Below are 23,550 nucleotides of genomic sequence, written 5' to 3' on the forward strand. Positions count from 1 at the left end.
AGCTTAGACTAAGGTGTGGATCGGGGCTGATGGCTTTTACTGTGCACTTACAGTACGTTAAACTTTTTTGTGGAGGTATCGGGTTATGTTGTTGTCAGGCATAAAGCAGACCTCTTATGCAAGAGCATAAGCCAACTATTCCAGTGTCTGTTCTTCTTGAACTCAGGGGCTATTTTTATTTTTAAAGTCAGGATGTGTGCAGGTGCTTCCATGCAGTTATACCATATTTCCAGGAGCTGTTACTTGTTTGTATCTTGGAGGAATTTCCGTTTATTAAGAAAAAAAGTAGCGGAGCCTTCAACATGTGTACAGGACTTGCTGGGTCACAAGGGCGCTTTAGGCTTTGTGAAAATGGGGAAATTAAATCCACTTACCTTTTGCAAAGGGAAGATACTATGGGAGATATTTAAGGTGGCTTAAATCATCTGGCTTTTTCAGTGGCTGTCAACAACAAAGGCATTAAGACTTCATTTGCAAGCTTTATCTTTAATGTAAAGTGGCAGCTATTGACATTTAAAACTGTCTGGTACAATACCCCATATAATACAGGCAGAAGCCACAAGAATCTTATGTTGAATAAAAACTTATTTCCTTCAGCTGTCCAAAACTAAAAACGGTCTGGTATAAGAAATGCATGTGTTCTCTTGGTTTGAATTTCAAGAAAGGAGTTGCTCAAGGGTTAGGTATTTATATTTTTTTGGTTGTGTTTTGTGAGATAAAAGGGAGTTGAACACAGAGTAAGATTAATTCCCTTCTCTAGACTATAATTTCTAGGTGCTCTCTGTCCCAGTTTATTATTCAACAGAGGATTTTCTTAGTGTGGAGAACTTGTAGCAAAAAGTTTATAAATTGCTCACAGGTTAATGATTTTATTTTCTTTTATATCCTTAGATTTGAATCAGTACTGTTTCCCGTATGAGCTGTCAGTTGAGCCAAAGAAAAACCTAACCAAATGAGATTTTTTTTTTTTAAAGCTTAAGCTCATAATGATCATGGTTTTGGCTAAAACTTAACAAGTACAGGTAAGAAAATTTTCATTAACCATCACACTTCTCTTTGCATAAGGTAAAGATAGTAATGCTGTCTCAATGTTTTTTTTTCTCCTCATAATAAAAACAGAAATGCAGTTGTAAATACTCATTTTTCCTTTTCTATTTGACTTGTGAATGCTCCTCCTCAATTCACTGCTTCATCTTGATCTTTTCTGCATGTGTGTGTGCACATGTGCGTGCCTGTGTCAACTTCATTTATTTCTCTATTTGGAACATATAAATGATAACAGCAGCTGCTCAAAGAGAGAATTCCGCTGCATCAATTAATGTCCCATGCTAAATAAGATGTTTACATCCTCCACACCAGTCTTGTTACAAAATAATTAATTTGATTCAAATGCTAAGTTAAGTATGGCAAGGAGGTTTTTTGATTAAAGTTAAGGAGGAAATAGACTGCAGCCTTGGAAAGCCTAGAGCATGTTTTGCACTGTACCTTGAAACAAACAGCTTTGACTAAAGAGTTAGTCTATCTCTTTGATGGCTGCATTACTAAGTCAAAGTCTTCAGGGCCTCATGAGGGTTCAATGACAGAGAATATTGTAGTAGCTAGATGTAGGACACATGGAATTTAGACTTTTTGATCAAGTTGTAATAAACAGCTTTAATTAACTGGGCTTCCCAGAGGGGATTAAAGAGAAGTGAAGAACTCCTGTTTTATTATTTAAGATTCAAAATACTGCCTCCATTAGGCATATTCAGAGTTTATAGTTAGGATCCATTATGTGTTCATTGCAGTGGAGACTGCACATACAATATACCTGATATATTTTCTTTCTTTGGCTTGGTAAAAATAAAAACCTTCAGGTCCCATCTGTGTTTCAGAACAGTTATTAAATAGTCATACTCTTATTTCCCTTCAGACACACATCTGTTGACTCACAAGTAAAAGGAAGAGAAAAAGAAAGATAAAATAAGAAATTTATACTGGTGATGTACTGCGTTCCCATTTTGACACCCATTTTAATTTGAATTTCTGTTCTATTATTGGGCCACCAACCATAAATGGCTGTGTTTTTTTGTATATGAGAGATCACCATTGGAGGAGTTCTGATAATTATTTAAAATCTTCAAGGCGTTGTATTCCTCCACATAACTCTTTACCAGGAATGGTTTGTATCTGACACTCCAGTTCAACATCCAGTGTTACTAGGTTACCTCACACTGGATAAAGACACCGTAGAAGTCTTGTTAGAAATCGCCCCATGAGTTGTTCGTGCAAATAAAATCCAACATTCTCCCAATGAACCTGCAAAAAGAAATGCAGTGCTGTCTTTAGTTAATCAGGATTTCAAAACAGCATTTCTTAGATCGTTCCTAGGGGCTTAGCTCCTTGACTTAAGACCTCACTTAAGTACACAGGTACTTAATTTTACGTGCATACTGAAAATTAAATAACTTGAACTATGGTACTGATAACAGCAATAGCTTTTAAGAACTAACAGCTGACCTTTGTACTGAAAAGCAAAAAAACCCAAGACCCCTTTGATTTCTTTTCATAAGGAAATAATTGACAGTAGAGCCATTTAAAAAGTGTTTTCTTCTCTTTGTATGATGAAATTTGAAACTTATTATTAAATGTAACCAAAGACAGCCTGGCACAGCTGACTCCAAGGTAGTTTGTCAGCTGCCAATTGGCCAGTGTTGCTAGACACCTTTAAAGCTTCCTTCAACTTATATTCACTTATATGAAACATGCTGCAGTAACTACTAGCTCCCTACTTAAAGAGAAATTTTTGAAGCTTTAAAGTCCTCAGAGGTAAAAGAAATAAATAAAACAAAAGGAGAAGACTTACAAACATATACCAGGTAACCTTTCTTTAAAGACAGCAGTAGTTCAGTGTGAAACATCAAAATAATGGAGTTCTATTAGTCCTACAGAGAAGTTTCAAAATGCTAATGAGGAATACTCTCCCAGCAGATTTAGATTCTTCAAACACAACAATCAAAAGACCATGTAGGGAGGGAAGGGAAAAATTTTTAAGCTAAGGAGGAAAAAAAAAAATTATTTTAAAATTAATCAGAGAATTTGGCAAACGCCCCCCAACATTCATCACTTAATATACCATAGCACTGTTTACTTAATGAACAAATTCTTTGCAGTAAAAAAAATTGATTTTTCAACCTATGTAGATTTGTTTCCATTTTAATTGCAAAACAATAAACTTCATGGGACTAAGCCTAGTTGACATATAAGTGAAAAAAACCCCATCAGGTTACAGGAAAATATACATTTAAGAAAAGCGAAGTTAAGGTAACATTTTCCTTCTTAATATTACACTTTCACTTTTGAACAGGGATTGGTACTCATTTAAACCCTGGTCCTGCTCTCACTGAACAATAGAATCTTTGGGCTGAAAAAGGACCATTTAAGGTCATCTAATCCAACTCCCCTGCAATGAGCAGGGACATCTTCAAGTAGATCACGTTGCTCAGAGCCCCGTCCAACCTGACCTGGAATTTCTCCAGGGATGGGGCATCTACCACCTCTCCGGGCAACCTGTGCCAGTGTTTCACCACCCTCACTGTGTTATATATCTTATATCTGGTTGAAATCTACCCTCTTACATAATATAATATAAAGTGGTGGAAGATACTCTTAGAAAAAAGGAAAAAGTTGATTCTATATAAATAATTTAAGGATCCAGCTCTTTCATGATGCATTGTTTCTACTTGTTCATAGTGCTTCTGTCCACTCATGTTTCAGAAGTACTTATCTTCTTAGGAAGATTAATTGACTTGAACATAAATTTTTTTTTTGCTTTTATAGAAGGTTGATATGAGAACAAAACTAGGAATCCTTATGAATATGAGGAAATTATTTCATATCATGGAAGAATATTGCTTCAAAGATATCATCCTTCCAAGGATAATTTAAAAAGTATAGTCTGTATATATTAATCAGTAGTATCATATACTAGATCTCTGTTAAAGATTTAATATGCAACCAGCCAGAATAAAACAGAAATAAAGATCATAAATTATTTTTACACTCTGTTTATCAGGAATAGTTTTGATGTGACAATGACAGGCTAAAAGATAGAAGCAAAACAAAGTTTGTAATTGAAGGTAATATCTTTTCTATGACGAACTGATTTTTCTGGAGAGATAAACAAGGAAACTTTTTGATGTGGAAGAGAAATTGTGTGACTTTATTTCCCTAACCACTTCAGATGGTCTCATAAAAATTGTTTCTTTCTACAGATCTTTTCTTGCTTACAAACTGTGGTCAAACATAATCTCTGAAAATCTGTTTTCAGGAACAATTTAAGTAACATAGAAGCTCCTAAACAGTTAAGCTTGAGGATCAACCTATTCAGAAACAAGCAGAAAACAGCAATAAACACACAAGGTTATTATTCAGGAACTTGCATTCTTGAGATATGAAATAAATCAGACATCACAACAGGAGCACCAAAAGCTTCAGTTCTGTGTTTATGTTATTTTGATTTTACTGAACAGCCTCTAAGCCTTCTGAACATTTGGTTAGAATTAATGTCCCTTCACTTGTATAAAAGCTGATGAAGCAGCTAACTCTTTCCTAGTTGCAAATCCGGTTGCCACAATGCCTGGTTTTGAAATTAGTAATTTTTATAAAAGGTTTGCTGCATGCATATTTTTTGAAAATTAAGGTAAGAGACTACAGGGTTTGGAAGAACAGAGGAAGAGAAAAATCTTCAGTCTAAAAGGAGAAGGTAAAAAAACAGTGTCCTTTTTCTCTAGTGCTGGGGATTAGCTGATGCCAATGCTCCTGCCTGTCTCCACTTATTTTGTGGAAAACATTGCTTAAGAAAAACGTGAGAAAAACGTAACTTGTTGCACTTGCACATTTTATGATGTTCTTCTTGGAAAAGAAAAACAAACAAACAGATAATTAGTAGTTCCTGGTTTCATTTTGAAAAAGGCCTAAAGTTTGCCTGACCCTGCAGTCTCATAATGTATCTGTGATTAATTCTGTCACTTTCTTTGTCCAAGACAACTTTCTGCCAGACACTTTTTATTATCTGGTCTATCTGACAAAAGTACTGGTTTACAATCATGCTGACTGATGGGAGAAAAGGATGAGGAGAAGTGCTCCTGCAGGCTGCAAGCCCTGGGAGAGACGTTCCCCAGGGACGTGGCACTGTCTCCACTATAGAGATGCTCCTCAGCCACAGGCTGCGATGTCCCTTTCCCTGTTCCCTTCATCCCAGGGGTCTGGCTCTCTGAGCCCAAGTCCTGGTTTCCATACAGCATATCTGTGCAACCAGGGTTTAAACTTCTGAGAAAGCTGATAAGTTTTGGAAAAGAGCTGCAAGAAAGTCTGCAGAGTGGAGCAAGAAAAGGTCAAGAAAAGACAGTGAAACTGGCAGACAGAGGTCAGACTATTAAAAAAAGGGCAGTTATCAGGCCAAGGATTCAAACAGAAAAACACTAACAGAAAAAAAATGTAGCACTAAAGAAGTAAAACAGGGATCTGGAAGACTGCAACTCAGCAACATCGAGAATGTGTTGATGCTGACCCACCCCTACATGACTGACAACTGCCTGGAGAGCAAAGACGCTTGGTGTGCTATAATGGGTTTAGGGAGCCACGTTCGTGTTTAGCCTAGTAGCTCATTGTTCCTTGACATCCATCACGTGTATCAGCCGATGAGCAATTGCTTCATACTTTGAGGCTTGCAAAACCTCTGCATGTAATAAAAGCTGCCTGAATGAACTGCCCCCAACAGAAAGGGTTCTGCTTTCTTCTCATTTTTTCTGTAGACATGGGAGGAGACCTTACTGCTATTATTATCATTTGTCTGTTATGTCCTGCTGCTGCCCTGGTAGCAAATTGTTCCTATTGCAGAGCAGCTGCAGTGCTGCACTGGGAGTGGAAATCATATCCACACTAGAGCAAGAGGCTAACAGGAAAGGCTAAATTTCCCTCCCTGCAGATCCTTGCATAGGGTGGCTTTCAGCACAAAGTTACAAAGAGATTTGCAATCATGCTTCTGGTTATAGAGCCCAATGCCTTAATTGTTCTGCCTCCAGCATCCTTAGCTCTCAAATACCTTGGTGTAAATCCAGAATAATACCATTAATTGTTGTGAATTAGTTACATCAACATAAAAGTAGCAAATAATTGTTCAGCTTGTTTTATTTAATTATAGGAGTAATAAGTTTCTCCTTTCAGTCCATGTATGTGTTTTGCACCAGGAGGTACTGGTCCATGATGATCCCCATAAGAAAGGCACTCACATGTGGTAATGTGTCATTTAGACTGCTGTTTATTAAAGCTAACACTATAGAGAAATAGGGAATACTATAGACAATCTCCTGTCCCAGGGTGGGAACCCTGAATGTCGCTGCACCGCATGTCACTCCAATCCACGCACAGCATGCTCTGCAGACCCCATCTGTAGAAGAGGTTAACACATTTGGGTCATTCCAGCTATTACAGGGTTTTCTCACCAGGAAGCAACTCTGTTAATCATTTGTACCATCAAACAGAAAGGATGGTTACATGAGAACTTTTTCCCACACTTTTGATACAGACAAGACCATAAAGGAGGTGTAATCCCCGTTATCAAGTGGGAGCTGCCTGCAGGCTACTGCATTACAATGAGTTGGATGAGTTTGTCCTGCAGTCGAGGAATTTGTGCAGCACGACACAGCCTGAAAGCCAAGCTGTACCCACAGCACAGCATAGCCCAGCAGAGCCCCGGGCATACTCGGCTTAACTGTTAGGTAGATCACTGACTCCTCAGCACTCAAGGCTCTTCTGGTAAGGATCACTACAGAGTGCAACACCTATGGAGTCCTACTGATGATCAGAAAATGAAATGCCACTGATGATCAGTGAAACATCTGGTCATTTTTTAGGAAAACATCCCATGTGTTGCACAGCAGTGATATTTGATGCTCTCTTAGATGAGGATTGTCATTTATTGTGAGTTTTGTCAGTAACCAGACATGGGGCCACTGCCGTGGCTGAGGTTTCTATGTTCTAATGCTGCGCAAATGATAGATTTGAGGTTTGATGTTTTTCTCTCCCTTGTGAGATTTTTGTGTACACAGCAGATTACAGATCTCAGCCAGGTCACCAGGACTCACTAATTATGTTTAGTGACTCCACTGATTTAAATGAGTATTGCAAAAATGAGTCAGTGGCAGAGTACTGAACATATTGAACATAACAGATTTAAATAGTTTTAAATAGAAAGCTGTTGAGGTAGACTGCATCTCAGAAGCAACTATACCTCCCTAAATATGGCTTGAGAATTATGAAGTAAAAAAATATGAATCCATAGATTGGATTTGTATAATTTGACAGTTTCTTTTAAATGTTTTATGTACATGTTTTTGAGTTTTTGCTAGGGCTTGGTGGCTAGAAATATTGTCCGGGACATATAGCTGAAATTACTGTTACTTCTTCAAAAAAATTGTTGTCTTCTCAGAAGATTTGACCAATGCCAGTGAGATAATTTTCATGCTACTCACACTAGTATTGTGGATCTACATAGAAAGTAAAGACTTTTGTCACATTTCTGATTCATCTCAGTGAAAAACTTGCATTTAGTTACTGTATTTAAGGACAGTATGTAGGGATCAAGCTTCTCTGATTTTGTCTCTACTAACACTTGAATCCAACTGACAAAAGAACTGTTACGGTCTTTAGAAATTGTATTATTATTTAAAAATAAAATAAAAATTTTCAGAGTAAAAGAAAGAACTCTTTGTGCAGTCAGCTAATGGTAAAATCAATACCAGGGTTAAACAAACATAGTAATATCAATAACATATAAACGTATCATAATGTGAAATAAAAAATTACTTCCTACACAGCTGTTTCTATCTATATGCTTTCCTTCTGCAACATAAACACACCATTTCTTTAGTACATTATACAGAATGTGCATGGCAAGAGATCAGAATTAATATCTGTTGGTAACAGGAAAATGAAAATTGGTTTCAAAATAATATTAAAATCTATTTAAAATATTTACCACGTCACCGTCCCACTCCTAATGTGACTAACATGCTAGGATAGTTCAGCAGATATTAAAAAGCAATTTCAGGCAAAATAATACCTAACATATAAGCAATTTCTTAAAAAAAATCATTTTAGAACAATGTTTTTCCAAAGGTATTAACAGTTACTTCAAACACATTTGGTGAAAATGCATATAAATTAAAGATCTAAAATGTTTTGAGATGAATACTACATTGATAATTCTAAAGGAATTAGCTTACTTCAATCATGTAATTGATTTGTGTCCAAACTGTTGAGATCCCTAATTATTGCACATTAAGTTCAGTACATTTCTTAGTAATTATAAAATATGACTGATAGTTTGAGGTTTAGTAATCTCTGATTTCTAGCCAAATGTTCTGAGCCACCTCTAAGAAAAAAAAAATATAGTGGAATAATATTATTCTTTTTAAGATCATAAAAATAATTCCCAGGCACAATATTCAGTGGAAATTTTTGCATGTGTAAGGCAAAGTTCAGACTTTGGTGGTAAGGTGAAACATAAAAATGTGAAACACCACCAGCAGCACTGAGTACTATACAATACTCTGTGTGAAAATCTGATCCCAATAAAGTCTAGTGGTATAACAGTGTATGAAAGTAGGAGTACACTGAATTGTGTTTTTTCCGCCAAAATGTGTAATAGAAGGGGTAAGTGGTTTTTAGGGTTTTTTTTGTAGTAGATGGTGCACTATAACTTTATGGGAGGAGAAAGGTTTTCTCAGTAAAGGCTGGAATTTTCTTATAATTTAGAAGTGATTTATTTTAAAATACATTCTCTGGTCAGAGATAAATGTGAGAGTGCACATTGCCAGCTTATGTGCAGCTTTTCATCCACCAGTACCCGCAAGTCCTTCCCGGCAGGGCTGCTCTTAATCCCTTCATCCCCCAGCCTGTGTTGATACTGGGGGTTACCTCAACCCAGGTACAGGACCCTACACTTGGCCTTGTTGAACCTCATGAGGTTCACACGAGCCCATTCCTTGAGCTTGTCCAGGTCCCTCTGGATGGCATCCCGTCCCTCAGGCATGTCAACTGCACCACTCAGCTTGGTGTCATCTGCAAACTTGCTAAGGGTGCACTCAATCCCACTGTCCATGTCATTGATGAAGGTATTAAACAGTACTGGTCCTAATATGGACCCCTGAGGGACACCACTTGTCACCAATTTCCATCTGGACATTGAGCCATTTACCACTCCCCTCTGGATGTGACCATCCAACCAATTCCTTATCCACCCAGCAGTGGATGTCTCTCCAACTGAGAGAGAAGGATGTTGTGGGGGACCGTGTCAAAGGCCTTACAGAAGTCCAGATAGACGACATCGGTAGCTCTTCTCTCGTCCACTGATGTGGTCCCTCCACCCTAGAAGGCCTCTAGGTTGGTCAGGCAGGACCCACCTTTGATGAAGCCATGCTGGCTGTCTCAAATCACCTCCCTACCTTCCCTGTGTCTCAGCACAGCTTCTAGGAGGACCTGTTCCATGATTTTCCCAAGAACAGAGGTGAGGCTGACAGGTCAGTAGTTCCCAGGGTCCTCTTTGCTACCTTTTTTAAAAATGGGGGCAATGTTCCCCTCTTGCCATGACTTTTCAAATATCGTGGAAAGTATCTTGGCAGCTAGAAATATAGTAGTTTTTGTAGAATAGCCATATTTATTAAACTAGTCCAAGCTATTAAAGTCAGACACTGATGAATCTATATTTGCAAATTGGTTACATGAGGTGATAATAATAGCTATAATCCAGGACCACAATTTAAAATATGTGATATTTGTAAATTAAGTGCTTTTCTAAATTTACAAATTATATGAACGTTAGACTAAAAACTGTCTGCCAATATGGAGTTGTACACATTCATGAAGAAGATAATAAAAGTCATATTTATTTCAGTTGAAATAAAGAAGATAAATAGAAGATAAAAGATGATAAATCCAAAATCTGACATTCTGAGTGATGAGTTACAACCACCTACCTAAATGAAAAACATCTGTATCTGAGCTTCTTTCTCTGAACACCCGGTTGGTGCTCAGATGGCGCTTTCCACCCTTTGCTCCAGATCCGGAGTTCATCAGTCATTTTGTGAAGATTCATTAAGAGCAAGGAAGAACCTTCCCATACAAGAGAGTTCTCTTTCAGAAAGAGGATGGTTGGGGATATTCACCTTTATGACTTGTCAGAGCAGCCACCTGCTGGATCCAAATGTGGTCTAGTAAGAACTAGTAAGCATTAAAGTTTTGGACTTTGTTGCTGAAGCCCACTGAAATTCTGTTTGAGAGGATTTTTCATCAATTAAATCTCCTTTGAGAGCTTTTTGCACCCTTTTATGGAGCTATTCCTGCTTTGAAACCATTTTAAAGGCTTATACTTCAATAGCTGACTTTTACACACACATATTTGTTAAGTATGGTCTGTGAAAAAAACGAGGAATAGAAGTATCAGCCCCAAGGATAATCTGTAATAGCTCCAATGTTATGGAAAAGTGAAAGCAGGGCATTGCATTTCAGATGGCTGCCACTGACATTTGACAGTGAATACCTAGTTATATCCGTACATGAAAAGGAGTTCTCCTAGTCGGAAACACCAAATGAATAGATACTCATGTATTGCAATGGCGGTTTTTCCGATGCTATTTCACTCTGTATTTCTTAGTTGAATAGTCTTAATCTAAGTTACCTCCTAATAAAGCTTGTAGATTAGCAAATGGAGTCAAGGGATCACTATCCCTTAATCACACCATAACCCTAACACATTCCATTCCCTTCATGCTTCAGTAACAGTTTGACAAGCTCATCAAACCAAAAATGTTGAATAAAATAATTTGAAAAGATTCAGTAGAACTTTATATTTTGGTAACTATTTTATAATGAAGAAAGCAGTACACAAGATGTGCTTTACAATTTTAAAATATCTATTGAGTATATTAGAACATACATTTGTTTAAATAATCTATAACTCCACAGCTTTAGTTGATAATTGAAAATTAACCTCATAGTTAATGTGTATGGTTTTGCTCTGATGTCCGACAGAAAGCAGTTGTAGATTTTTTCATCTACAATATTCAGAAATGAAATGTTAAAGACTTTACTTTGCCTAAAAAAAAAAAAAATTCTTTTTAGTCAGTTCTTCCCATTTCTTGTTTGTGCTTTTAGATTGTGAAAAGAAAGACTATGTCTTCACAAGTGTTTTAAAGCATTTTAAGATACGTTACAAAACACATAAATGAATGATTTTGCTTTTTTTTATTTTATTTTGAAACTGCTCATAAACTCTATTCTTTACAGAATAATAAGCCTTCACCCACATGCACTGTCTGAAAGGAAAGTTGGGGAGATTTGAGGAGGGAAGAAAAGTAGTGGTTCATGTCTTCATTGTTATATTAGCAGTCTGGTGAACCACACAGAAGCTAGAAACTAATTAGAAACAGGAGAGAGCTCTTGTGATGTGGTAGGATTCTCTTGACTCAAATATCACTCAAAAAAAGGGTGAAAAACCAGGACAGGGAAACAAATGAAAATACTTGCTTTATTATGTTCTATTTCTTTTGTCATCTTCAGAAACACTCATGTTAGCATCTCCATGAAGTAAATATATCTATTTGTTTCAGCTGCCATATATCCTGAAAAGACAAACTGTAAATTCAGCTTTGTGATTAGGAAGGTGCTATAAAAAGTTTCACTAGTGTTCACTGTTTGTGTGTGTCTGTCTGTGTGTGTCATCTGTGTTAGTTACAAAGCTTTAAGAAGGGGCAATAAAGCTCATTTCCGTGATGAGATTACAGGTAGCGATGATATGCCCAGGAAAAAATGACAGACCCAAAATGAGAATGTTCTGTTATTTTATTCAGTCCTCAAAAAACTTTCAGAGACATGGATATGGGGAAATCTATATATAGCAGTGTAGTAAGGTTGTATTAAGGACCTAGATTGTGACCCAAGGTTCTCCAACTGTGCCTATACATAATGCTGAACAAATAATGCTTGCAACCATGTTATATTTTCCCAGTGTTGTCAAGAAAACAAGTGCTGTTTCAAATACAGGAAGAATTCTACAATGCAGCTCTTTCCAGTGTTGGATACTTAAAAAAGTGAAATTTGCAATATCAAAAAATAAAGAGGTTTCTAATCCAGAAAAACAGAAGTTGAATGGAAATAAGTTGAAAGCAACTGTCTCTAAGAAGATAATTTTACCCTAATATTAAAAAAAAAATTAAAAATCTTAAGCATTTAAATACATTTTCACAGAAAATACTAAGGAAGTGAAAATATAACTATTTATTACATAGGTATTAAAAATAATCCTTTCCTCACATCATTGCTGCGTTCAGATATTCTATTCCATTCTTTCTTAAAGACAAATAGTGGTACAGGAAAACAGGAAATTCCAGTTTGGATCTATGGTTCAAAGCAAACTTTGTGCTCTCTGGGAATCCTTATGCAAGCTGCATAACTTTATTCCGTTTGCAGCCAACAATTAGTAAGATTAAAACCGGGACTTCAAGAGCACTGAAAGCCACAAGTGAGGTAATTAGTAAAATGATAGTGAATTACAATCTCTTTCTAATGAAGACATCTTTTCATGGTAAAGGTCCACATATCACTCACTCAAGTGTAAATTGAGGAAACCAGAGCAATCAGGATGAAGCTTTGGCTCTAAATTACCTCTTATGATAAATGGCAGGTCTAATAATTACTTATTGTTTCTCTTCTCCCTGCAACTACTGGATATTTTTCCCCCTTTTTTTTCTTGGTTCAAAACATTGCTGTAGCATAGCATACTTCTATGAAGGTGACTGAAAGAGATGGGGCAACCTGCCCCGTCACTTCCACCATTTCTCTGCATTCGTAAGCCAGGGCCCACGCACGCAAGAGCCACTTCACATCCAGGAGCAATGTCATTGCCCATCTGTACTTGCAGCGGAGACATAACTATGTTCTTAAAGATGGGTTGCCCTTGCCAGCACCACAGTGACTTCTTTTTCAGGACTATTCCCTGGTCACGTTGCTTTCTCAGCTGATGCCCACAATATCCTCAGTGCTTTCTTCTTCTGTTGCCATTTTTCTGCATTTGCTGTTTGAGAACAAAATTATGTTTAATGAATTAGCGGTGTGTTCCCCTCACATATGTGGATCATAAGTATTTTTTTTTGGTGCAGCTGCTCTTAATGTACTTCATGAGCCTGGTGGGAAGCAAAATAAGACTAGCTGCTGTTACCACCATTATAATTATTAAGAGTTTAACTTGCAGTTCCTTTAAAAAAAAAACCAAAACCAAACAAACCCTGCAGTGTAGAATAAAACTGTGTGCACAAAGCAAAGTTTGAAATAGTTAAAGTTAAGGATATTTCTGATTGTTTCATAAGCTGAAGTGTGCTGTATAACTTGAGGTGGTAAAAAAACCCCAAAATATGCAGCCTAATTGCAACACAATGTACCAAAACTATTTCTGCCACAATAGTGAATCACAGGAACTCAGTTTAATGTAGTTGTTGTTCCATTCCACAGACCTGTTTTAGTGTCGTGGTTTAGCCCCAGCCGGCAACTAAGCACCACGCAGCCGCTCGCTCACTCTCCCTCCCACAGCGGGACGGGGGAGAGAATTAGGAAAAACCTCGTGGGTTGAGATAAACACGGTTTAATAGGACAGAAAGAAAGAAGGGAACAATAATGATAATACCAACAAAGGAATGTATAAGAACAAGTGAGGCCCAATACAGAAATTGCTCACCACCCCGTGATCGACAGCCCGTCCCCGAGCAGCGATTTCCGCCCCCCCGGCCAACTCCAGTTTATGTACTGGGCATGACGTCGTATGGTAGGGAATATCTCTTTGGCCAGTCTGGGTCAGCTGTGCCGGCTGTGTCCCCTCCCAGTTCCCCGTGCACCCCCAGCCTGCTCGCTGGCAGGCCAGCACAAGAAGCTGGACTGTCCTTGACGGCTCAGCAACAACCCAAAACATCAGCACATTATCAACAGTTTCTCATCCCAAATCCAAAACACAGTCTCACACTGGCTTCTGTGAGGAAAACCAGCTCTATCCTGGCTGAAACCAGGACAGTATCCACCCCTTATTCCATACCATTTACGTCATGCCCAGGTCCTATACTTTTCAGTACATTCCAATTATTCATTATTACTCTTCCTGTCCTTTAATATATACACACAGATATCACTCTCTTAGTCCATGGGCCATCCCTTAAAATGTCTATGGAGTTCAGTCAGTCCATGACTCTGGGCTTCATCCATCATAGCAGTCTCTCAGGGCAGGGGAGATGGTATGTGATGTTGGATTGTCATCTGGCACGGTCCATGTCCATGATCTGCAGGTCGAAGATGTCGATCTCGAGGGATTTGTTGGGCGCAAGCTGCTGAAGCCAGTTCTGGTTTCATCACTGCTGCACGTTGCTTGGTTTCAGTGAAGCTCATTCTTCATCAGTCTGGGTGATTCTTACTATAATACCATTGATATGGTAGATAGCAGCCATAGTAGTAATGTCATACTGAACAATTAACATAATACAATTCAAATCATTGACTGTTTTCACCCAAAATCAAGTCTCCTTGAGGTACACATCGGACTTCCCCATCCTTCCGCATTACCCACCAAGTGCACCCAGGTCCCTGGGCAAAGGCAATCCCACGAATGGGTTTGCCTTTTCCTAATGCAGGAGTAACCCAGACTGTCTTCCCCAGCATGTTTCTCACATGCACCACAGGGACTTTATCCCCTTCTACAGTACGTAGAAGTTTTGATTGGGCAGGGCCGGCTCTATTAGTAGATCCCCTAGTGTTGACTAACCAGGTGGCTTTGGCTAAATGTTTATCCCAATTTTTGAATGTCCCATCACCCATTGCTCTCAGTGTAGTCTTTAACAGTCCGTTGTATCGTTCAATTTTTCCGGAAGCTGGTGCATGATAGGGGATATGATACACCCACTCAATGCCGTGCTCTTTGGCCCAGGTGTCTATGAGGTTGTTTCGGAAATGAGTCCCATTGTCTGACTCAATTCTTTCGGGGGTACCATGTCGCCATAAGACTTGCTTTTCAAGGCCCAGGATAGTGTTCCGGGCGGTGGCATGGGGCACAGGGTATGTTTCCAGCCATCCGGTGGTTGCTTCCACCATGGTAAGCACATAGCGCTTGCCTTGGCGAGTTTGTGGAAGTGTGATATAGTCAATCTGCCAGGCCTCGCCATATTTGTATTTCAACCATCGTCCTTCATACCAGAGAGGCTTTAACCGCTTGGCTTGTTTGATCGCAGCACACGTTTCACATTCATGGATAACCTGTGCAATAGCATCCATGGTCAGGTCCACCCCTCGATCCCGAGCCCATCTATATGTTGCATCTCTTCCCTGATGGCCTGAGGTGTCATGGGCCCACCGAGCTATAAATAATTCACCCTTATGTTGCCAGTCCAGATCCACCTGAGCCACTTCAATCTTAGCAGCCTGATCCACCTGATGGTTGTTTTGATGTTCTTCGGTGGCCCGACTCTTGGGTACGTGAGCATCTACGTGACGTACTTTTATAAGTTCTTCCTCTTCCTCCTCTTCAAGCGATGACTCGCTCTCTTCCCTCTTCCGTGCTTGTGATGGCCCTGCTTCAGAGCACTCTGCCTCCTCACTCTCTTCCTCTGGCTCCTTCTTAGCAGGATCTTCCTCCTCCCTTACTAAACGAGCTGACTTCCGCTTCCAAGATTTCTTCTTTTGTACAGGGGCAACTGATACCGGGATGGGCTGGTCCTCTGGTTCAGCTGCAACAGTCTGAGTAGCTACAGTGCCCGCCGTGGGGGTTGGAGTAGTGGCAGTGCCCGCCGTGGGGGTTGGAGTAGTGACAGTGCCTGCTACAGACGTTGGAGTAGTCACAGTGCCTGCCACATTGCCATCAGACCCAGAGAGCCTCTCTCCCCTTTGCACAGTGTTAAATAGGGTTCGGTAGGCATGGGCCAGGCCCCAGCACATGGCAATGATTTGTGTCTCCTTGGAGCTGCCAGGCTGACAGCATACTTCTTCCAGATATTCTGCTAGTTTATCAGGATTCTGCACTTGTTCGGGAGTGAAGCTCCAAAACACCGGAGGTGCCCACCGCCCCAGGCATTTGCCCATGCTGTTCCACACACCCTGCCATTCATAACTATCCAGCCTTGGGGCAGATCTCCGGGTGATATTCTTAAATTGCTTGCCAACCTTAGACAAAACTGAAACCATGTTCCCCAGAAGTAGCAATAGAGGTATTTTAACCAGCCAAGGGTGTTCAAAATACTGAAAAATTATTGTGATGAAGGAGGAAATGTTATGATAGAGGGTATCAAAGGTACCATTCTGCATTTCCTCCATAAAAAACCTTTCAGAGGCAGAAGTATAATTGCTAATCGTCTCCACAAGACTGTAGCCAAAATACAGTAACGGCTTTAGTACAGAGCTCAGATGATACCACATTAAGCTCAAGGTCAGTGCTCTAAAAACAAAATTCACAGGCGAGACATTACTAATCATTGCAGAGTACAGCAGCCCGCAGAAACCAACACCGATCCTTAACATGTACAGCAAAGACGAGAGCATGATGCAAATCAAACTGATATTGTGACCTGCAACCGTTATTATCTCAAGCCTCGGGCCCCACGTTGGGCGCCAAAAAGGACTGTCGTGGTTTAGCCCCAGCCGGCAACTAAGCACCACACAGCCGCTCGCTCACTCCCCCTCCCACAGTGGGACGGGGGAGAGAATTAGGAAAAACCTCGTGGGTTGAGATAAACACGGTTTAATAGGACAGAAAGAAAGAAGGGAACAATAATGATAATACCAACAAAGGAATGTATAAGAACAAGTGAGGCCCAATACAGAAATTGCTCACCACCCCGTGATCGACAGCCCGTCCCCGAGCAGCGATTTCCGCCCCCCCGGCCAACTCCAGTTTATGTACTGGGCATGACGTCGTATGGTAGGGAATATCTCTTTGGCCAGTCTGGGTCAGCTGTGCCGGCTGTGTCCCCTCCCAGCTCCCCGTGCACCCCCAGCCTGCTCGCTGGCAGGCCAGCACAAGAAGCTGGACTGTCCTTGACGGCTCAGCAACAACCCAAAACATCAGCACATTATCAACAGTTTCTCATCCCAAATCCAAAACACAGTCTCACACTGGCTTCTGTGAGGAAAACCAGCTCTATCCTGGCTGAAACCAGGACATTTAGAAACATAACTGAGCTGAAATGAAGGAAGAGAAGACAAAGCTTTTTACATCCAGGACTCTGGACCAAGGGAGATTTCACTTCTTGTGAACACCAAAGTATACCCTGGGTTTGCATTTGTCACACTCCAGTCCTACAATAATCTCCAAAGGGCAGTGAGTTGTCTACTCCTTTTCCATACAGCTTTTCCTTGTCCTCTCCCCTCCCCCTCATGTATGTTCTTGAAAGGTTCACATAAGTAGGGTAGCGTAAGATTTTTACATGATAATGATGGCCAGAAAGGTCTTATGAGATGAACCCCTTAGCAGAAAATCCAGTTAATTCACAGGAAACTTGACCCACCTGACATCAGCAATTCTTTTTATGTGGGAGCAGATTGGAAGACAAGAATAAATCTCAGAAACAGGTTGGTTTCTTTTTTTTCCTTCTTCTCAGAACCACTTTCTGAACATTTTTATGTCAATAGAAGAAAAAATATTCCTAGTTCAAAATGTATTTAAAATACCTATTATAGTTGTTATTCTAGACTAACTTACTTTTTCAGTGCATAATGAATAATATTTCAGTGATTAAAAAGAATAATGAGCAATTACAAAGAACTGAAAATCATATCTTTAGCTGAAAAGCTCTTTACTGAAATTATTTTCTGAAAGTACAAATTATCATGTTTGTTAAAAGATGTCATGATTCCCAATAGCTAAGGGAATAACATTGTTGAGATAGTGTATATTATAATTTCGCTTCTGTCAAAGTATAGGAAAAGCTTATGATTTGGCTGGGATTAAATCATGTGTTTTTTAAAAAAAGACTAAATTATTTTTCACTTATGTCTATCTCTAAAAACAGGATAAATCCTCAGTTTGATGGGCTATTTAGGTTTGACCAAGTTCACAAAGGAAAGCTGAGAAACCATTGGAGAAAATTATTTAATGTTTAACAAGCAGTCAGGTAACAGTGAAATTTATCTAAGTGAAGTATTGTTGTACTCGGTGCACAGGGACTGGTACACTGATCAGTGCAGATATGGAGTACTGGCTTCACTTGTAAATACCGAGTCACAGTCTGAAAAAGGAGATGTATCCCACATGAATCATCTCCATATGGGCCTGTGCAAAATGGGCAGATGCCAATGGCAAACTCTTAATAGGACTTTCAAACTACCTGGCATTTGTATAAAATTTGTATAAAATGCCAGGAGGAGTTAAGAAAAATCCAGTTGTTAAATATTGTTTAATACATTATTTAACATAACATGATATAACATAGTTAGATCAAAACCAACAAATACTAATAAAAACACTCCCCCTCCAAAAACACATCTAGTAAGACTAGATCTGCAAAAAACATGAGAATGTGAGGTCCTGTTGAAAAATATGATTTCCTAGGCAAGAGGGTCTAGAAAGTTTAAGAGCTGACTTATTTAAAAGTATTACTCCTTCCAAAACTCCTTTGGAAAACCAGTCTCCGAATAATACTTTATGAGAGGAATGAAATTAACTCAACCCATACGTGTCCAAAATTGTTTATTTAAACACTTGGATGGTGTGCCATTCCCAAGAAAATGGATTTCAGCTGACCACACTATGTGAGTGTTGCTGCCTCTGGATACTTTGCTGCACAGCTCCAGGTGAAAAATTATGCCAAACTCAAAGAAAGAGTCATCGGAAGAGTTGTGTTATACATCTGTACCCAGGGGTATCTAATTTTTTTGCTAGACTGACACATGGAATGTTGTATTCCTTTTAAAGATTTTCTTCCTCCCCTTTTTCACGTGTACCTAATGATCAGTCTAATATGAATCACATTTATAACCTGTAGCATAAAATTTTATCAAAATACCTTGACAACTCATTGCTTCTGTATGTCTTTAGTGTGTAATTCAATGCATTATCAGTGCACCTATCAGAAAAGGATCCCCACCCCTCCCTACACCTCTGGATTTTGTACCTGTGTGCTATTTATAGATTGTTCCTTACTCTTCGACCATCCCTCAAAATTGCCTATGTTGGCAATTCTTTGCACATAAACATTTATTTCTGTTATGACAGTGGCAGAGTAAAATGTCTGTACTACCTGTCTTTTCTCCTCTTTATTGTATATTTCTTGACTGTGATTATTACTATTGAAAAAATGTTGTAATTAGGGGGAAATGGCATAATAAAAAGAAGAGTTAAGGTTTCTTAATCTTTTTGTAGTACGTCAGGTTTTCTGAAAGCCTGATAGTGATTTATGGCTAATACATTTAAGGCAAGAGAAATTACTTTTAATTCAAGTCCTTTGTGCTATCACAGTGTGAAATATACTATCACAGATTAGTTTTCCTTGCTTTCTTTTTGTTCTTCTTTTCCTGTTAGAGGATGATGCATGTGGATTTACCTCGTGAAAGAGAAAGAACAACCAGTGTCTGAGTAAAACTCAACACCAAACATAACACGGCATTTCTAAGCCCTTCAAAACATCTTTCAAAATATTTGTCATCAATATAAAGAGGAGAGGTATGATTCCCACCCCCTCTCCCTGATAGCTGGACTTTTGCCTAAGACTGTGCCAGGCAGACTATACCCACTCTTGTCTGATGGTGAAAGCTGACATTTTGTAAATAGTTGGCTGACCAGCTGAGAATACTGAATACCACAGATACTAAAGGCACAGTCAGATGTATTATGCTGGCTGTACCTGATCTGGATTCAGTGTTTCACCTTCCAATCTTATGCCTTCCTTATGCTAGCATTAAGAAGAGCAACACAGCATCTAATAATGACAGAAAAAGAATGAGTAAGAGCAAAAAGGAAAATAAATCATATTTTGCTAGAGGTTAACGCAGTTGAATATAATCCAGAAATATTTATTTAAAACTGCACACTGTGTTACAAAAAAATCATTAAAAATATTTTCTTAGACTTGTTTGGAGTCATAACTGTAACTGTTCTCTTTAACTTAACACTAAATGGAATATAAAATTTTCCATTTTAAATTCAAGTAGTTGAAGCTTGAAGCTAAAGTAAAGCTAATTTCAAATGTTAACTTTCCTGTATTGAAGAGAAAATAAGTGGGACACAGAGAATATCTGAGTTATAATCAGAGTCTTCAGTATATATTTCCTCTATCCTTGTACAAAACCATTTGTCAAAAATAGAGGATAAAAGAAGTAAGAGAGCATGCTGCACAATTTTGATTTCCTACCAGAAATCATTCATTATTTTTGACACTGCAGAAGTCCACACAAAGCAACAGGCTCACCTGCTTCACTCAACTGAGGTATGCAACAAGAAAAATATTGAGATGCAAAAGCTTTTAAACCAAGGCTCCTGAACTTTTCTCTCCCATATAATTTCCATGAAGTGAGCAGTATTTCTGACCTCCTTCATGGGATATGACTCATGCTTCATCAAGCTCTAAATTCATCCTGTGAGACTGCTGAAGCTACTTATTAGATTTGACATCAGTCTACCTCTAATTTGAAGTACAATGGGTGGAGAAAGACATCCTCTTCCGTCTGCAGCTGTGCTGGCTGTAGTGGAGAGGAGTGATGCCCTCTCACTCCCAGCTGATACTTCCCACCTCCCTGGTGGAAGTAACCACCCCTTCCTTTCCCATCTGCCAGATGAGCTGTTCCCATAGACAACCCCTTCTCCGTTTCCACTAAAATTAGCTGGGGGTTGTTTGAACACTTCTAATAGTAGATTTTCTTTAAGCACCTTCATCTGGACTAAGGTAGGGTAGGAAGTGCAGAAAGGGCACTGACTCCCGAGGAGGGTGTCAGACCTGGGGGGTGCCAGATAGCAAACCTTCAGCCCTCATGCTGAGTATAAGGGGATGTTTAAGTTCATTTGTCACAGTCTATCATCTAAATTATCTCCCTTCACCTTGCTTCCCTGCCACTCAACCTTGTTTTCAAGATGACTGTTTAAGATCCTGGATGTTAAGCTTCTATACTGCCACAAATGTTCCACAGCTTGTAACAAGTCACTCCATTGAATAGAATTACTTGCCTAGAATATTTCAGTATCTTGGTCTTTTTTAGAAACTTGAAGTGAATAATAAAGTATGATACTTGTTGAAAGTAATGGAGCTCACCATAGCTTGACTGAATAAGAAAAATTGGTAATGATGAACTAGGTACTAAGTGAGCTTCTGGATAAGACTGAGTTGTGGTTAAAAGCAGCAACATTTATTTATTATCAGTCTGATTAGATTTCAGCTTTACTTCACTCATTTTACCTTCAGCAGAATAAAAAATACATTAGCGGATGGGGACTCCACTCCAAGGCAAACCAACAGTTCTGCTTCCGTGGCATCTTTCAGGAGGAAGGATAGGAAGAGGTATCTGAAACACAGAAATCATCCTTTTAAGTCATCACAGGTGAAGGAAATTGTATATACTCCAAGTCAATTTTCTAAGTTAGTCAAGTTTAGTGACCTGATCAGAGGGATAAACAGAGTGGTTTTCTAAAACTAAATTAAATTAAAGCAGTCTAATAGTGAATTCTGCATTGATCAGCAACAACAGTTGACTTTTAACATTCATGTATCATATGAATTTAAGAAACAAATGATCTTTAAATCAGCTGTTGTAATACATCTGAATCCAAGACATGTAAGATAATTTAAGCATATGCAACAAAAGTATGGAATGTTTTACAGGAGTGCCCTGATGCAAAGAATGGATGAGAAAATGGATACTAAAAGTACCAGTACCTTCTCTCTGCACTTCTTCTTTCTATATACCATTCCTTAGAAGTATGTAAGTTGTGTGTTTTATTATATATTTGGATATTTACCTTATTTTGCATGATATCAAAGGGTCAACATTAACTTAGGTAAGTTGAGTATCGGACTTATTTAAAAAATGAATTAATAAAGAAATAAAGGCTTGCACACACTACAGAAAATTTCAAAAGCTTCAAAAATTGGTAGTACCTTCTGGTTTCATGAAATCCACAGCAGTTGTCAAGTACTTTTTCCTTTCAGCGCTCTACCTGTGTACCCCTAGCTGTACAACTGTGCTGTACCTATCTGTGGTACACGAAGGGAAGTTGACAGAATGGCAGCTCCACCTGCACTCCTTTCTGTTCTGTCTATGCAACTGATCTGAAAAAATCCACATCTTTTTTTTTTTATTGTAAAATCCTGAAATACTAGCTTCATTTAAATCAATGTATATTTTGCTACTGATTTTGATGAGTCAGAGTTTCGTCAACAACATACATTCAAATATGTTAAAATTATGTATCTATATTAAATCCTTCATTCAAAGTAGGACAAAATAGAAGAACCGAGATCTGTTGTGCAACCCTGTGCCACTAGTTATAACGATGTATGATAAACACTCATAGTAGCACTGTTAGGCAAATTCACTGGTACTGAACTCTGCCTATTATAATGACTTACAAATAAATAAATCCTTCATTCTTTGCACTAAATCATTTAATCTTAAAATGTGTGGGAAAGTCTTGTCTTTCTATTGTTGATTACACTGGGGAAATTAAGTATACATTAAATGAGATTATCATAATGATTACTGATGAAGTAATATTCAGTGAATTGCCTTAATAAGTATTTGGAAATGCTGTGAACAACATGCACTTCAAATCAGATTTCTAAAAGAAAGTATTATATAATTTTTTTCCCAATTTATTTGGAAAATAAGAGAGTTATTTTATTGTAAACAAGGAATTTTAAACCAGAATAATTTTATCTTCTCAGGTCATAAAGTAAGTGTCAACGTGAGATTGATGACAAATCTGGAATTTGACTTCCTTGTTTACAATAGAATAAGTGTATTAGAGTTACATGAAATATATATTATTGGAAAAAAATGGTGTAAACGGGCACATTTGCATTGACTTCAGATGGAAATCTTGTCAAAGCATTGCTTCTAGATATTCTGTGCCACTCTTTCACTTCCAAAATTGCTATGAAACTCATTGCAAATGTCATTTTCTATGTTTGCACAGTCCCAAATATTTATACAGTAATTTTGCTTTTATACTACTACATTATAATTTAATGAAAGTTTACTTTTCAAACTATTTAATAATCTGAGTTGCAAAGCTTATAGTGAAAGATGCTGCATCAGCTCTTTGGTGCTCAATACACTTTGCAAATGCAACTGTCAGCTTTCAGGTGATAGCTTCCTGAAGTTTAATGTCACCATCGAATTAAAAAAAAATTGGATGCAGATAAGCCTAGACAATTTGGAACCATTATGTGCTCAGCGAGTTTGCATCAAACACAGAATAAAGGCTATCATAAAATCAAAGCTGTTATCTCTTTGGTAATGAGACCTTGCATTTGACCTGTGTTCCACCTGTCACAA

This window comes from Phaethon aethereus (assembly GCF_964289735.1).
Source record: "Phaethon aethereus genome assembly, chromosome: 1".
Taxonomy (NCBI): domain Eukaryota; kingdom Metazoa; phylum Chordata; class Aves; order Phaethontiformes; family Phaethontidae; genus Phaethon; species Phaethon aethereus.